The following is an 18,147-nucleotide window of genomic DNA, read 5'->3' on the forward strand; positions in this document are numbered from 1 at the left end:
TGGTTAGGGCACTCAATGCCCTAACTCTAAATGTTTCCATTTGATGTTCCTTGATTTGTTTATTTATGTGTTTAGTTGCAATTCTAAAAAGGCAGCCAAGAATCTCTCTTTACAGGGACTATTTGGAAAAGTCTTGGGAATTGAAGAGGAAATACAACATGTTTTAAAATGGGATTGGTGTCATCTAGATGTGACATCTGTTGGCATGGCATGGGCAAAAAGAATAGCATATACAAAGGCATGGAGGAGGGAACAAACATGGAGTATTTAGGGAACCGTATGGGATTCTCTGGCTGGAAATAGGATTGGGTATACGATGGGGGAAGAGGTGAAAAGGGTGAGTTGGGACTAGATAGTGAAGGGCCTTGAGTGCCACCCCATGGACTTTGGACTTCATCTTGTTGGCAATGATGAGTCTCTATAGCTATTCAAGCAGGATATTTATCTTTGGTAAAAGGACAAACCGAACAAAGCCAGGCAAAGGCAGTAATCCTGGAGCCAATTTCTCCTTTAAGGGCTTCCCTGGTGGCGCAGTGGATAAGAATCTGCCTGCCAAGGCAGGGGACATGGGTTAGATCCCTGGTCTGGGAAGATCCCACATGCCGCAGAGCAACAAAGCCCGTGCGCCACAACTACTGAGCCTGAGCTCTAGAGCTGCGAGCCACAACTACTGAGCCCACGCGCCTAGAGCCCGTGCTCCGCAACAAGAGAAGCCACCGAAATGAGAAGCCCGTGCACCACAATGAAGGGTAGCAACCGCTCACCGCAACTAGAGAAAGTTCGCATGCAGCACAGCAACGAAGACCCAACGCAGCCAAAAAAACTAAAAATAAAAAAATAAAATAAAATAAAATAGCCCTGCCTCCCCAGAGAACCATAAAAAAAAAATTCTCCTTTCAGTTTTGCAGTCCTCACTTGCTCCAAACTTTCCGTTTACATGTTCCCTGAAATACCACCCCCAAGGGAATGTATATCAACTGACTGGTGATTACAGACACAAATTTCTGATTCTTTGCATTCAGCCAATCCCAGTCTAGGCTGTACTGAAATACATCCCTCAGCTCTATCCCCAGGTCAGACTCTGTGGATGAGAGGCCTGGGCCAGGCCCAGAAAGGTGAGAACAGGGGCTTCTGTCTTCTGACCACTCTGTAGTAAACTGCTCCTGAAGACTTCCAGGGGGTGGGGTGGGGGGGGCTTTATAATCTCCCTTCCCTTAGCCCTGTACCTAAGCCATGACTGCCTTAGGTACAGGGCTAAGTCCAAAGTCATGAAGCAAATGTAAAAATGGCAGCTTTACCCTTCTCAGCTATTCAGGATGCCTAATAATGGACTGGCTTGAAAGATAATAGTTTCCTTGTCCTCACAGGTATTTGAACAGGCTCTAGGGAGGATTCTTGCAGGCAGTGGGGAATTGGAATCTGACAAACAGGACTCTACTCCCTGTCCAACTACTTCCAACCTCTGAGCCTCTGTTTTCTCAGCTGTAACACAGGATCACAGTAATACCTCTTTGTAGGGTTATTGAGAAAAATAAACAGGATAATGATGGCACAAGGCCCAAGGCCCAGCGCTAATACGTGCTCAGTAAAAGCTGGCCATAACCATGGTTAACACAATCACCTACCAGTGGTTGAGGTTTGTGCTTCCAATGGTGAGCCAGTCATTTATTTCTGGGTATGACCTCTAACGTGGAACATTACCCCAGTAAAAGCCCTACAGGCAAAGAATTAATACCACTGAATATTACTTTGCAAAGACCATCCAGCTGTGGGAGCCAAACTTCTCTTTCAGTTGGAGAGAGTGAGGAAGACCCAGGCAGGCCCAAGTCCACACATTAAGTTACAGACAGATTCAGGACCAGGTCTTAGGTCCCTCGACACTTACCCCATGCTCAGTGACATTCATTTTATGGTTCACTTTCTGTTAACAAGCAAAATTCAGGACCTCAGCAATCCCGTCTTCATTCAATAGACATCTGTCACTCAAGAGATTCGCAGTGGTATATTTAGATCTACACAGATCTAGATGTTCATTCAATCCTACAGCAAGGCCATGAGGCTGATCTTATTGTTAATTTCCATTTTATGATAAGGGAAGTGAGGCAGAGAGAACTGAAGTTACTTATTCAAGCCCTACAGCCAGCAAGTGGTAAAGCCAAGATTTGAGCCAGGGTTTGAGCCTGGGCAGTTGGGCTTCTAAGCCTGTACTTAATTACAACACCATACTGACCCTCCCAACGTGAAAAAAGTGTACTGTGTCTGCCTCAGAGAAGCACACTCCCTGGAGAAGAGACACAGTCCACAAGGGTGTGCAGTCACATGCTACAGGCACCAGGAGAACAAAAGAGGGAGGGTTTGTTCTACAAGGGGAAGAGGGAGAGAATTAGGAAAGCTGCCTGGAGGAAGTGACCTTTATCCACTTTCCAGAGCTCACTCCTTTTCCTCCAAATTGGTGAGCCTGGGGGAAGAGAAGGCATTCCCTGTAGATGGAGGTACCTCTGCTGAGGCTGGCAGGTGTGGACTAGCTGGGGTTTAAGGGCACCCAGAAGGAGGGAGGCCAGGACACCAGGTACTAACTCAGTGTGTGACGTGGGCAAGTTACTTAACCTCCAGGAGCCTCAACTCTCCCACCTGTATAACACTTGCTTTGTGAAGCTGTTTGAATATTACGTGAGGTCATGTGTATATACTTTCCAGCCCAGAGTTATTCCTCTTTCTTTATTTACATCTCATAAAACTATTTCCCTCAGTAAAAAACTTTTTAATTGAGCCTATGTTTTTACACCTATGCTCACAGTAGCATTAGTAATAATCCTGAATGTCATTATTAGTCATTGGTAATAACAATATAATAATAATGTTAATTGATGTTGATTGAGGGCACTAAATACTTAATATGTGTCATCTCTATCTGATCTACTCCTCAGAACATATCTTAGAGATAGCTATAACTATCCCCATTTTATAGATGAGGACAGCAACGCTCAGAGAGAGGAAGAAATTTACACAAAGGTCACTGGCTAGGAAGTGGCAGAAGTGGTACTCAGACCCAGGTCTGTCTGTCCAGAAGAATGTCTGACAGAGAATGCCCTGGGTTTGAGTTCATGTTGGTCTTGGCAATGTCCCTCAGCCTCTTTCTCAGAAAGAAAACAAACATTCTAAGCATTTTGCTAACACTGTGTAACACCAACGCCCTAGGGAGGGAGGGACAAGCCAGGCTGAAGCAGGAAGATGGTTCCATATTTGGAGGGTGGGCCTGGGGCAGCCGCCTAGTCTCCCAGCCTGGCTGTCCTGGCCAGAGCCTGACTGGACCTGGAACCTTGAGCCACCTTCAGGTGGCTCTGGGCAGCCGGGGGTGCCCAGCCCGCCCTCAGGGACTGTCACCCACCAGGGAGGCCGCGCGCTGGTAACCCAGCTCGTTCCCACGCGGGTGGCTCCCAGGCAGCAGGGAGTTAATCTGCTATCTGTTGGGAAGGCTTCCAGAACCCTCCTCCCAGCCTCCCAGTTTGCTCAGGGCCGGGCCCTTCAGAAACTGAAACCAGCAGGACGCCAGGCCCCGCCAGCGCTCGTGGGATCCTGCCCGGGATTACCTTCTATGGGGAGGCCCGGGAGGGCTGTGGGCGGAGCGGAGTGTGCAGCCTGCGCAGGGCCGGCGACGTGGCGGCCCGGCTCCCTCCCTCCTCCCAAGACTCACCCCCGCCCCTGCTCGGGGGACCTGCTGCTCCCCGGGAAGCACGTGGGTCCACCGGCCCCTCCCTCGGGGTGGCTGGAATCCCGGCCCCTCTCTCACCACCTCTGAGACGCTGAGTACGCCACTAAACCTGTGAGTTTCGGTTTCTTTCGCTGTAAAAGGGGGATAAATAATGCTTAGCCTCTGGAATCAGTAACATATATCCAGTGCCTCTGATCCAAAAGAAAAGCTCCATATATGGTGACTGTATTGGCATCTTTGTCGTTAGTATTGCCGTTCTCACGGTGGGTTGGGCAGCCTGCCTTGTGAGGTGGTAAGCTCCCATCACTCAAAGTGTCAAGCACAAGCTAAATGAGATGGAAAAAGAGAAGAAAATTAGAACAGGAAGGGAGCCATATTGCCATACCCAGATGCTGACCTGCTCATCTCAGGATCACCTGGGAAGTGCACACCATCTCAGATGCCCTGAATCAAAACCCCGGATGGCAAGCTTTTTCGGAGTATAGCTTTGCTGCTTCCTTTTGCAAGCCACTGATCCAAGCCAATAATCCCTACATTGTTCCTCTTCAAAAGACCCTTAGGTTATTCCCTCCTACCCCGTTGATTGTACAGGGTGCAAGATTTTATTGACCAAACTAGATTTGTTAACTCATAAGTAATTTTACTCTCTACATAAATTATTAACCACATACCCAGAGTTCATTCAACAAATAGTTGTTCATTCAAATATTTATTGAGTAACTACTGTGTGTCAGACACTGTGCAGGGTACTGGGGGATGGTACAGGAGCTCGGTCCTCAGGGGCTGTCTAATCTGGTGAGGGATGCAGAAAAAAAAAAGGATTTGAATACTGACCCTGAAGCCAAGGGAATGTGGCTGGGTGTAAGATGCCCAGTATTCCTACAGCAAGCAGGTAGAGTTCCAGTCAAAAGCAAATAAAGTTGATGTACGATATCTCTCTACAGCCTCATTATATAGAAAGGTGGATGCCCCTCTCCAACACACACACACACACACACACACACACACACACACACAAGACACCATGGCATTATTACTTTTATGGATTACATGAGGCCCAACAACATCTAAGGCCTTGTGAAGAAAGGGAGACCCTTTGGATCTAATTCCTGCTTGTGTGGCCAGTCTGCTTGACTGCCATGCACCCCTGAAACACTGAGAGCAGAGTGGCTGAGAGTGTGGGCTCTGAAGCTATGCTGCCTTGGGTAGGGTTAATTCCAGCTCGATTCCTTACTAGCTGTGAGATCATGGGCAAGTTACTGTGTGATCCTAGGCACATAGGCAAGACCACTGTGTGCCTGGGTTTCCTTTTCCATAAAGTGGTCTGAATAGAACCTGCTTCACAGAGTTGCTGTGGGTTAGGGCTAGGGTTAGGGTTAGGGTTATGGCACTGAAAGCTGGTGTTAGGCACTCACCCTCTGAGCTGTTCTGACACTGCATCATGTGTGGCCTTTGATGCTCTCTCTGCCTGGACTACCCCTCCTTTTCTCCACCTGGGGAGCATATAGTTATTGGTGCAATGTCCTCTCCTTTCTAGAGCCTTCCTTGCTTTTACTTCACCAAGCAATTCGCTGCTTTTTCCTCTAAGTTCCTGTAGCTCTTTTTAGATACCTCTTACAGCACCTCTCATCCTACGATCCTTTTCCTTATTGTGGTTTAGGTGTTTTCCTTCCTCACTGGATTTTTGAGTTCTTGAAGAGCAGGGGCCATATTTTATACATCTTTTCATCTCTAGGGACCAGGCAGTCCCTGGGACACAATAAGCACTTGCCATTAATTCTGTTGAATTAATGAACGGATGGGTGATGGATGGATGGACAGGTGAAGTGACTTACTTGCCCAGGACCACAGAATTCAAATGGATCTGCATCTAGTTTATGTTGGGAAAATTACCTTTCTGAGCTTCTAGTTTCTCATCTGGAAAACAGGTCCGATAATAATGGTCGATAATAATGTCCTGGGGTTGGGAGGGTTAAACGAGGAATGTATAGGACAGTGGTCAATAGTATAAGCTCTAGAATCAAATTGTTTGCGTTCTAGTCCCAGCTCCACCGTTCGTGAGCTGTGTGAACACACTAATGGGCCGTTCAGAGAATTAAAAGAGCTATGCTTTATAGGTGCCTGGCACAGGGTAGGTATTCAGTAAATAAATACGTGTTCCCTTACCTGACCTTCTCCAAACCTGTAGGCCCTGGACTCTGAATGCTCAAAACAGCTGTTCAGATGCCACATTTTGCTCCCGGTGACTAATGTCCCTTAAGCCAAGGTTAGAAAGCTGACTCCAGAACCAAGCTTACATTTGAGAGCTGAATTAGAAGCAGGGGATATGGCTGACTCGTTTAATTAATAAGGAAACTTTTGAAAAGGAGCAGTTTAAAATCAGCAGACATGACAAGGAAATTGAAAAGCAAGCACTGACCCACAATTTTGTATGTGGGTTTCACATGTCGCTGGAAGAGTCCCTTATGAATGAATAATGGATCATACAAAACGAAGTTAATGTTTTACAAACGGTAAGAGCAGTGATTATTTTTGGAGCAAATTAGCCAACTAGTCAGTGCATGACATTGTAACAATTCTTGAATTTCCTGCTGCTTTTTGACAATATATTCTAATACACTCATTATTCAAAATTCTCCAGCATGTCTATTACTAAGCCAAAGGGTATTGAAGAGAAGAAAAGGTATTTCATTTTGGACCTAGAATCCCATCACACGCCCACATGAATCCCCCAAACCTCCTCCTTTTTGTGGGATTTGGAAAGGGCTGAAATGAGGGTGCCCAGGGCCCTGGGCACTGGGGTTGGCAGTGGTTCACCCAGCAAGCATTTGGCAGTTCAGCTGAGAGAGGAAATTGGAGAGGGCAGGGGCCCAGCCAGACCTAAAGGGATGAGCTGCACAGAGGAGGAGGGAGAAAGGCAGGAATCTTATTAGCAAAACCAGCTGCCTGCCAAGTAGGGTGTGTGTCTCAATTTCTGAAGGAAAGAGAAAATTGCAGCTGTTAGTTTTAACCTCAGGCCTTCAAAGATCGGGAAGAAAGTGGGCAGTGGGGAGGGAAGAGTCCGCTACTCTCTATTCCCCAAACAAACTCCCTGTATCTTCTACCTTCATCTTCCTTAACCTCACACCTCCCCATCCATACCTAGAGCCGCATCAGACACCTGTTCCAAGAACTCTTTCCTGATCTCTCCAACTCGGGAAAGATTCTCTCTCTTCTCCCCCATGTGCCCAGGGAACTCTCTGTCCCCATTTAAGACTTCTCACAGAGTTTTAATTATATTGCCTGCCGACCTCCTTCTTTCTTTTTCCCCTCTTACCTTTCTCTTTTTTTAATAGCTTTATTGGAGGTATCACTGAGTGCAATAAGCTGCTTGAATTTAAGAGCACAATTCGCTGTGTACAGACCTGGGAAACGATCACCACCACCGAGGCAGTGTACATACCCATCACTTCAAAATGTCCTCGTGTCCCCTTGCATTCTTTCCTCCTGTCTCCCCTCTCCAAACAACTACTCATCTGCTTTCTATCCCTGTAGATCAGCCTGCATTTTCTAGAGTTCTATATACATGGAATGATACAGTATGACTGTTTTTTAACTGGCTTTATTCACTGAATTATGTTGAGATTCACCCATTCAAACCTTCACTCCTCCCTGGAATGTGGGTTCTGGTATGGGGTGGGGGGAATGGGGTACAGATCCTGGGCACAAAGGAAGACCCTTAATCAAGGACACCGGTGTGATGGGCAGACCTCTGGATTTGGCACCAGAATGGACGTGGATCTCAGCCCAGACTCAACCACCACCAGCTGTGTAGCCAGGAGGGAGTCATTCGCAATGCAAGCCTCAGTTTCCTCATTTATAAAGTGGGGTTGATGATAAACTCCCTTCTCTCCGGAGAGCTCTGTGAGACTCCCCTGAGCCAGGAGATAAAATGCTCTGTAAACTGTGAAAGGTCAGTCCTGGGCAAGGGATTAGGCCTGGATCAAGGCAGCAGCACACTGGGAATGCCCCAGCTCCCAGGGCTATTTAAAGGCTGCCTTGAATCCAGGGGAGCTGCCTGGATTGGCGATTCTTCCCAGAAACGGCCAATAAGAGCTATGCCTGGTGGCCTTTAATCCTGATCCAGTTACGAAAATGTCAAGGATTCTTTTCCACCGACCCTCCCCCCTTCCTCCGCTGGGGCTGTGTTTACTTACAAGGTCTCCCTCCCTCCAGGGAGCCGCGTGTGACCTGAGGATTCCTCCTCTGGCTTGGAGCCGGTGATAAGGGCAGCCCATCTGCTGGGGGCTCCAAGAACCACAGGTACAGGAACCGGGAGCAGAAGGGGAGGGATGGGGAGCCCGCCAGGCCTGGCTGCCGCTTCCTTTGGCCGGGATTCGCACAGAGGGGACAAGGCAGGAGGGACAGAAAGAAATAGTTGTCTCCCGTTTAAAACCGACTTGACCTATAAAATCATACCAGGTTTGAGGAAACTTCCTATCTCTTTTCATGAACTGGGTTTCTTATTTGCTGTTGATCGGTAAAGAGAGGTGAGGTGAACCAGAAGGACCCAGAGAAGGAGGTTCAAGTTCTGGCAGTGTCATTTCTTCTGTGAACTTGGCAAAGCCACTTCCCTTTCCGGGCTTTAGTTAATTAGTTACCATTTGCTGAACACCTACTACGCATCAGGAGTGACACTGCATTTTCTATGTTTTTTCAGTGTAATCCGCAAAGCTATACTGAGAGGTGAATATTCTTCCCCTCATTTTACAATTGATGAAGGTGAAATAACATATCCAAGGTCACTTAGGATTTGAGCCAGAATTTGTACTCAGTGCTATCTGACAACAGAATCCATGTTCTTTGGCGAACTGGAGGACAGCAATGCTCAAGGAATGAACTTAACATAAAGTTCACTTAATAAGGGGAATGCTGCCTACAGTGTCCACGGTGTACATTTAATCTAGAAGGTTCTGAGAAGTCCTGGAATAGAGGCACTTAACTTTGTTTTCAACCAAGAATTTTCCATATTAAATTGATTATCACTCTTTTTTCCTGTAACATCTATTTATAGGCTAAGGAACAACTGCCCCTCAGAGACTCACAGTTGGGAACCACACTGAAGCAGAATTAAAGGGATTACGGAGTTTATCCAACGAACTATAAGAATTCCATGAACAACAGCTTTTTAAAACATCTCCAGGGGTGAGAGACTCATCACCTGGTCAGACAGCCTGCTCCCTTGTTGTACAAACGCAGCGGTTAGAATAGTACCGCCCAACAGAAAGGTACTGCAAGCCACAGGTGTGGCTCGAAATTTTCTAGAAGCCACAGGAAAAAACCTAAAACGGAACAGGCAAAATTCATTTTAATAATATATATTATCGAACCCAATGGATCTAAAAATATCATTTCAATATGGAACTAATAAAAAAAGATTAATGAGATATTTTACACTTGTTTTTTCTTTTTTAATTGTCTTTAAAATCCAGACTAGCCACATTTCAAGGGCTCAATGGCTACGTTTAGTTAGTGTCTCCCAAACTGGAGAGCGCAGGGTTAGAAGATTCTTCTCTAGGCTCAGCTAAGCTCTTCCTGCCTGTGCCTCTGCCCCGTGGTCCTTGGGTTCAAGGTTACCGTCTACAGATGCATAATTCAGCCACCAGCCCTGAGGATGAGTTCTGTTTGGCCATGTCCTTGCCCATCAAGCACCCACCTTGATGGAGCTCACCCTCAAGCAGTGATCTGCTGAGGTCCGTCTCCCCCTCGGAAAGGGCTTTCCAACACTAAAATGCCGTAGAAATGCAAGGCCTCATTCTCCTAACCCCTACTGGGGCAGACTTCCAGTCACCCAGGGTTTTCAGTGGTCTCATCACACGGTTATTTTACATTAAACCTGCAGGCAGCTGTTAATACAATGCCAGGCCTGGGGCGACTCCTTCTTTCTGCTTCCTGGGCCTCAGTTTCCCCATCTATCAAATAATATTAATAAATTTGAGTTTTCTATGATTCAGACCCTTCCCGCTTCTTTTTATCCAATACCACTCTCTTGGCCTTCTGATTAAATTTCCCTTTAAACTGCGTCTTAGTTAGAATTCAGGCATAGTTATAGCTTCCCATATATCATAATAGTAAGCATTTTCTGGGAGTCTGTCACACATGGCAGGCACTGTGTGCTAAGAGCCTTATGTATAGCATCTCATTTAATCCTCTCCCTACCCGAGTGAAGTAAGCACTATTATTATTCCCTTTTACAACTGTGGCATCAAGTGGTGGAGTCACAGGTCGCACACTTAATAAGGGGAACGGCTGGAGCTTCCCACCCAGGCCCTTCTCCCGGCTCCCTGTTCCCAGGCTGTGAGTGCACGTCTGGGCCTGGGACCTGAGGTGGGCTCAGGCCTCTGATCACTAACAAGGGAATGGGCAAAGCCGCTTCTCGCCTTTTGTCGTGGTTGTTGTTGTTCTTGCTAAAACCCACGGAGCATCCTCCTTCTGTTTTGCAGAGGAAGAAAATACCCTTATACCTTCCTCACTAAGGAAACCCTCCTCTTCACGAGTCAACTTTCCTCCCATCCCCTTGACATTGCAGGGAAGGGGCTGAGGCCCCTGAAGGCTCTGGAGGAGACCCGAGGAGCTCAGGGCAGGGGTATTTTTAGAGTTGGCTGCACTGTTTGCAAGGAAGCTGGTCCCTCAAGCCTACAGGGGCCGGGGGGGCGGGGAATCCTGGCTCCCGGGCCCACCTGCAGCCCAGCTCCGGCGCTTCCTCCCTCCCTCCTGGCTGCTCCTCTCCTGTGCGCTCTGTCACGCGTGGGCTCTCTCAGCACGTGGGTGCGCTGTCATTACTGCCCTGGGAGGAAACAGAGAAGAGCCGCAGCCCATGGCACTGAACACCTCCTGACACTGGAGAAACCAAGAAGCTGCCATCCGTTGGGGAAATGGGGCTGGCAGCTGGCGATGAACCGGAAATCTTGCAAATGGACATTTCTCCCCTGAAATAGTTTCAGAGCCTCGCCGTCCTGGGCCTTCACTGCCAAGAGGTTGGGTGTGGTGGGTGAGGACGCCACAGAGCATGCCTCCAGCTCCTACCCTGTGTGCCAGGGGCTCTGAACTGTGACAAGTCCCCCCCCCCCGCCCCAGCCCCCCTTTCTGCAGCTACAGAGCGAGGATGGCTTGGATAGTGGGGCTCCCCAGACACTGGCTGAATGTCTGAGTCTCCTCCATGACAAGGTGAGGATTCCTAGGACCCCTCCGGGGTCGGCGGTGGTATTAAATCACCAGTGGAGTGAACACAGTGGGCGTGCACTACGTAGGGCCATTCATAATAATTCCATATCGCCATCACTTTACACAGCACCTGGCGCAAAGTCAGGTCTCCACGAGGGATGCTTTCCTTTATTCTTATAGCTCAGGCTGCACCTCAAAGCCTACATAAACCTCCCCTCCAACTATGCCCTTTTTAAAATTGAGTGTTTACTCCTTCTCACCCAGCCCTGCACCCCTGTCCCCCAGTGGTTCAGGAGTCTTACAGCAGACACTGGAAGTCCCTTCTCTGAGTCACGGTGCTGACGCTTCCCAGGCGGGCTGCACCTTTGTACCCCATCCCCAGTGGCTCTTGAGACAGGGCATCCCGACCCAGGGTGGCTGGACCCGACCCAGGTAAGCAAGTCTTCCAAGGATCTGACCACAGGCTGGCAGGCCTGATGGGAAGCTGGACCCAGGCAGCCTAGCCCTCACCCAAGCTTCCCTGGGATGCGGCTCTGAAGATGACGGGGCCTCCAGGCTCCTCAGAGGAAGTGCTAACTTCCTCTGTTCTTTGGGCAGGCTGGACTTCTCCTCCAGTGGCCAAAAGATGCTCAGGGATTGTTGCTAGAAGTGGCTAAACTCCCACCATGTTTCTTCCATCTCCCTCCTCCATCCCACCCTCCCCCTTCTGCTTCCCCCTTCCCCTCCCCAGTCCTTTTCCTTCATCCCCCCTGCCCCCCCCCACCTCCTCTTCTCCACAGTTGTGCTTTTGACCCAAGTGATGGGGTCTTCCTAAGGGGGAGGTCAGGTCTAGGAAGACAGTCTACTGTCTTCCTAAGGGGGAAGTCCCAGCAGAGGGGAGAGGAATTGACTTCCCTCTGTGGCCTCATGCCTCCCCGTTCTCGAGACCTTCCACAAAGACGTTCTGATGGCCTCTGATGCTCCAGGCACTGGGCCAAACACTCAAAGGGGTGGCCAGGTGAGAACACCACGGGCTAGTTAGCCTGGTGGGCTTGGACCAGGGTGGCCCTCTTGGCTGGCTGGGAAAGTTGCATGTTAAAAAGGTGCCGCCTTTGACCACCTTCTCTACTGTCTCGAGGTCCTCCATTCACACTTTCTCTCGTGTCATTTTGCTGTCAGACAGGTGCCACTTTGGAGAATGTGGTTACAGCAGGAGGTGCCCTGCCCATCTCCCCCTCCTCTGACCACCAGGCAGAAGAAACAGCTTGTTTACCAGGACAGAAGCCTGAAACAGTAATGGTGCCAGCCAGTTAATTGTGGCAGGTGTGGCTGGAGTGGAGGGCGCTGGCAAGGGTGAAGGTCAGGAGAGTAGGCTGGGAACCCGGGATGGGACCTTCACGCCAGGAGCCACAGCTGGAAGCCTGCATCAGGGGCCGCCTTGAGGGGATGTCAGGCTGGGCTGCAGGAGGGAGAGAGTACCAGCAGGGAGACCTCACAGGACACAGTGACAGTTCTCCTTGTCCCCTTGAACCTGCTCAATCCCTAGTCCTTCCTTCTGAGCTCCCCGCAGACTGTGCAGACCTGAAGATTTCCCAGGGGTGCACTCATTCTCAACACTCTTCCTCACCCACCTTCTGCTTCCTAGTAGCTGGTCACCTTAGACAAGTCCTTTAGCTTCTGTGGCTTGATTTCTTTCACCTGTAAATCAGAGAAAGGGTGTGCATGTGTGTGTACATGGAGGTACACACACACACACACACACACACACACACACAGACATACACACACACACACACACACACACACACACACACACACACACACACACACACACCCCAGGGCTGTTATGAAGCTAAAGTAAATAAGACACTGTGGAAGGAAGCCCTCTGGAAAGCACAGGCCGTTCCTGGTCCCTCTTCGTCCGCCCTCAGCTGCTATTCCCATTCCAGAGGGGAAATCCTCGCCCGGAAAGCCCTGCTCACACTGGCATGGGGCCCAGGGCAGGCGCAGAGGCTGGGTCTCTCCCTTCCCATTTCCCTTGTTGATTCCAGTGTGACTGTTGTTGGCTTGCAGATGGACAGGCAGGTTTCCGGGCTCGCCCTGCTGCCAGACTGAGGTCCCACCTTGGCTGCTCGGGCTCTGAGACTGGTATCAAGGACCCACAGGGGCTCAAGGGGGCTCTGCCTGGACGGGGATCTCAGGTGTCTCAGCAGAGCTGGACAAGGGCTTCTTCTGTTTAGGCTGCAGCTCAGAGATGACCTGTCGCTGCTACAGAGGCCTTCCGGCAAGATGAAGAGGTGAAGTTGGGAAGGTGATCTGAGCCAGGAAAGAGGGGCGACATGAAAGGAGCAGGAATCCCAGGAAGGAGACGGAGCTTCCGCAAAGGCAGAGAGGTGTGGGCAAGCAGAAGGGCTGGCAGCCCGGCAGCTCCTCCCCCGCACGCAGCTGCCTACCTGCTGATGAGCTGCCCTTTGGCTGTGACCCCTCCCTTTCCCCCACTACCCCCACCCCTATTGACTCCCAAGTTCCGCAAGTGTTCAGGTCTTAGATGTCTCTGGTACCCCTCTTCTCTTCTCTAGCCAGTGCCTGGGACTCATAGCCCTTACCGGCCTGGACTAACTAAAACAGCTTCCTTTGTGACCACCTAGAGGGGTGGGATAGGGAGGGTGAGAGGGAGGGAGATGCAAGAGGGAAGAGATATGAGGATATATGTATATGTATAGCTGATTCACTTTGTTATAAAGCAGGAACTAACACACCATTGTAAAGCAGTTATACTCTAATAAAGATGTTAAAATAAAATAAAATAAAAAATAAAACAGCTTCCTGACTGTTCTTCCCTCCAGCTCCCTCGCTCCTTCTAATCCATCCATCTCACAGTGGCCAAAATGATCTTTCTAGTATGCAGATCTGATTGTGACATGTCTCTCTTCTGCTTAAATCCATCAAGGGCTCCTCACCACCTTCCAGATCGATTCTGCAGCTTAGAACCCAGGACCCTCCATGGTCTGACCTCATCATCTACCTCTCCTGCCTCCTTTCCCACCCAAACCTGCATAAACCCTGAGTTCCTGCCACACTAAACTTCAGTTCCCCCAATGAGGCATATTTCATGCTGTCAGGTGTTCTTTCCTGGAGCCCCGCCACCCCTATTTCCCTGGCTACCCCTAACCCTCCCTCAGAACACAGCTAACAAGTCACCCCGTCTAGAAAGTTTCTCCTGAACCCTCCTTTGTGCTCTTGGAAGCCACCATGTGTATACCTCTAGCACAGAGTTTCTTTTTTTTTGAATTTTTTCACTCTTTTTTATTTTTATTTATTTATTTATTTAACATATTTATTGGATTATAATTGCTCTACAACGGTGTGTTAGTTTCTGCTGTATAACAAAGTGAATCAGCTATACGTATACATATGTCCCCATATTCCCTCCCTCTTGCGTCTCCCTCCCACCCTCCCTATCCCACCCCTCTAGGTGGTCACAAAGCACCGAGCTGATCTCCCTGTGCTATGAGGCTGCTTCCCACTAGCTATCTATTTTACCTTTGGTAGTGTATATGTGTCAATGCTACTCTCTCACTTCGTCCCAGTTTACCCTTCCCCCTCCCCGTGTCCTCAAGTCCATGCTCCACGTCTGCATCTTTATTCCTGTCCTGCCCCTAGGTTCTTCAGAACCTTTTTTTTTTAGATTCCATATATATGTGTTAACATACAGTATTTGTTTTTCTCTTTCTGACTTACTTCACTCTGTATGACAGACTCTAGGTTTGAATTTTATTTTTTTTATACAGCAGGTTCTTATTAGTTACCTATTTTATACATATTAGTGTCTATATGTCAATCCCAATCTCCCAATTCATCCCACCACCACCACTCCACCCTACCTGGTTTCCCCCCTTGGTGTCCATACGTTTGCTCTCTACATCTGTGTCTCTATTTCTGCCTTGCAAACCGGTTCATCTGTACCATTTTTCTAGGTTCCACATATATGAGTTAATATACGATATTTGTTTTTCTCCTTCTGACTTACTTCACTCTGTATGACAGACTCTAGGTCCATCCACATCTCTACAAATGACCCAATTTCATTCCTTTTTATGGCCCAGTAATATTCCATTGTATCTATGTACCACATCTTCTTTATCCATTCGTCTGTCGATGGGCATTTAGGTTGCTTCCATGACCTGACTATTGTAAATAGTAGCACAGATTAACCTAAGGTCAGAATCAGAGACTTTGTGAACTTGCATGGGGGGAAAATAATTGCATCATTCTATTCACTAACCTCTACCAAAATGTACCATTTCTTTTGGTTACAAATATAGACTCAGATCACAGTGATATCCGCTGTACCTGTGATCTATCACCAAAGAAGTCAAATAAATTTTCATATCACTCTAGAGTTCTGAAAGATTTTCTCACAAATGGTCTATGCTCATCAATATTATGAAATTTCAAAGTTAATAAACCTATAGATGTGATTATTTCATGTGTAAATAAAGACACTCATAAATTATACCAATTTGATTTTTCCTGTATATTGGGTTGGCCAAAAAAGTTCATTTGGATTTTTCCATAAGATGTTACGGAAAAAACCCAAAAGAACTTTTTTGGCCAATCGAATATTTTGTTAATTCTTTTAAAAAATAATTGACTGCCTTTGCAATCATTTGCATTTTACATTATGCATTTTAAAATGTTACTCTGAGAAGAGGTCCATGGGCTTCACCAGGCTGCCTGTGGGCTTCCTGCCATGAAATACTCTTTCTTCAGCAGAAACCTATAACCCCCTCCACTGGAACTGTTGGTTTATCTTGTCCATCTCTGTCAACTTAAAAGCAAGAGACCCTCTCCTTACCTGCAAGTCTTAATACAGTGCATGGCCGCTGGCATGTGCCTAAAAATATTTTTTGGAATGAAGAAATAAATAAAGTCAAAAAGGAAGGAAGGAAAGGGAGGGAGGGAGTAAATTCAATCTTCAAAGAGCATCCGCTCCTCCCTCTATCTGGCACTTTCTCCCAGATGGCTGTAAGGCTTGCTGCCATCCACCTTTGTGTCTTTGCTCTAATGTCACCTTCTCAGTGAGACCCTTCATAACACCACATTTGAAGTTACTAGAACCACCGCCCTAGGTGTGCTCTGTCCTTCCCTGCTTTGTCCTCGTCACACTTATCACCATCTGACACACCACTTCTTTCTGATTTTTAATTCACTTATTCTCTGTTTCCCCTTACTAGAATCTAAGCTCCATGAAGGCAGGAACTTTTATCCTATTCATTCATTTCTGTGTCTCTGGCACCTGAAACAGCACCCCACAGATAATGAGCGTTCAGTAAATATTTGTTGGATGGGTGGACGGAAGCAAGCAAGTGGTGAAGGCCAGTCAGTTAAATCAGTCCCCATTCAGCAGATGAGGAAGCCAAACCTGGGAGAGTTTGGGGCCCTGAGTCACACAGGGGGTCGATGGCAGAGCTGAATTGATGTGAGTGGGTAGTGGGAAGAAGTATGGGTTGCTTGGATTGGGCTCAGAAAGAAGGACCTGGAACCCCAGGCCAGGAAGTTTTGTTCTAAGGCATAGGGCATGTTTTCAGTGGGGAAATGACAGAGCCCCAGGAAGACTGGTGTGACTTGTAAGCAGAACCGAGGGGCATTATGGAGGTTCATCGGGGACATGTCTTAACTTTAGGCTGTTGCTGTTTGATCAACAGCCTGGATTTGTAAAAATCCTGACCTTCCATCCTCCTCTGGGAAAAGCCAAAGCCTGTTCACCCTGAGGGGGCTGACAGCTCGAAGGATCTCTGAAGGATTCAGGACCGGAATAAGTGGGTCCCCCTGGATGCCTAACAGCTCTTCTGCAAACCTCCGCCACAGTGCTTCCCCAGCTGGGCTGGAATGTTCTCCTTTTCCGTGAGGTCTCTGATAACAGGACTACAGCACAGAATTCTCTCTTTGGCAGTGAAAGGCCAGAGCACGAAACACAGTAAGACTTTAAGGACTACTTATTGAAGAAAAAATTGTGATTAGAAAATTGTGGATGCTATAGTGATCATTAGATTCGATCATGGGGGAGAGTAATGAACTTTGATTGAGCTATGACAGTATAGTAGGTACTGTGCTGGGTACCTGGCCTACAGAGCTGAGTGATTGGGGCTCTTGATTTCTAGGAGCTCACAACGGAGGAGGAGACCAACACATGAACGGGCAAAGATGGAGGGGCTGCAACCCCCAAGTCCTCTGGCACTTACCAACCTGAAGTTATATTGTCATTTCATTTCTTGGACTCTGACTGTCTTCCTACAAGAATGTAAGCTCCAAGAAGGCAAGGGTTTTGTCTTGTTCCAAGCTCTGCTCCCAGCACAGAGCAGGTGCTCACTTAGGAAATGTCTGTGAATGAGTCAGTGCCTCAAGGAAACACAGAGGGTTGCGGGTGTCTAACCCACTTCAGCGGTGGGGGTCAAAGAAGACTTCAGGGACAATAGAGGCCTTGGCCAGGAGAATGGTGTTCCAGAACTTATACCTCCTTCAGCATCCCCTGTTTCATGACTTCCATACAACTCAGTGGTGTCAGAACTACTTTATAAATAAAGAAACAAATCTCGGAGAAGGGGAATCAGCTTGGTCAAGGTCACCCAGCTGGCAGAGCAAAGACTTGAGCCCAGATCTCCTAAGTCAAAAGCCTGTGCCTTCTCCACACAGGCCTGGAAAACCGTTCAAGAGGGTACTAAGTCCAAAGGACAGATCATCTTCACCAGCATCAACATCAAACATCATCATCATCGTCATCACCATCATCATCATTTCATCACCTTTATGGCAGCTATATTCTTCTGTTTTAAATCTCCCCTTTTTCCTTAAACAAGTTTAAGTTGGGATTTTGTTCCTTGTAACCAATGGAGTTTTTTTTTTTTTTTTTTTTCCAATAGAGTTTTGATCAATAAAGGCAAGAAGTTCGTAAGTTCAGATTTGGAGAGGAGGGGATAGGCGTGAAAGACAAGTCAGAGGCAGAATTAAAAGAATGTGGTAACCAATTTTGATGAGTCATGTAAAAGAAGGGGTATCCAAGGGGAAGTCCCAGGTTTTTAGCTTGAGTGGTTGGAGGGTGATGGTTGTGTCTTCAGCAGAAGTAGGCAGTCCGGAAGATAAACTATGGCGGGGGGAAGAGGGGGGGCGGCGGATGGCAGGAGGAAGGGAAAATGCATTCCTTCATTCATTCATCCATCCCTCCATCCATTCATTCATTGAACAATTATTTG

Source organism: Tursiops truncatus, chromosome 1 (genome assembly GCF_011762595.2).
Source record: "Tursiops truncatus isolate mTurTru1 chromosome 1, mTurTru1.mat.Y, whole genome shotgun sequence".
Taxonomy (NCBI): domain Eukaryota; kingdom Metazoa; phylum Chordata; class Mammalia; order Artiodactyla; family Delphinidae; genus Tursiops; species Tursiops truncatus.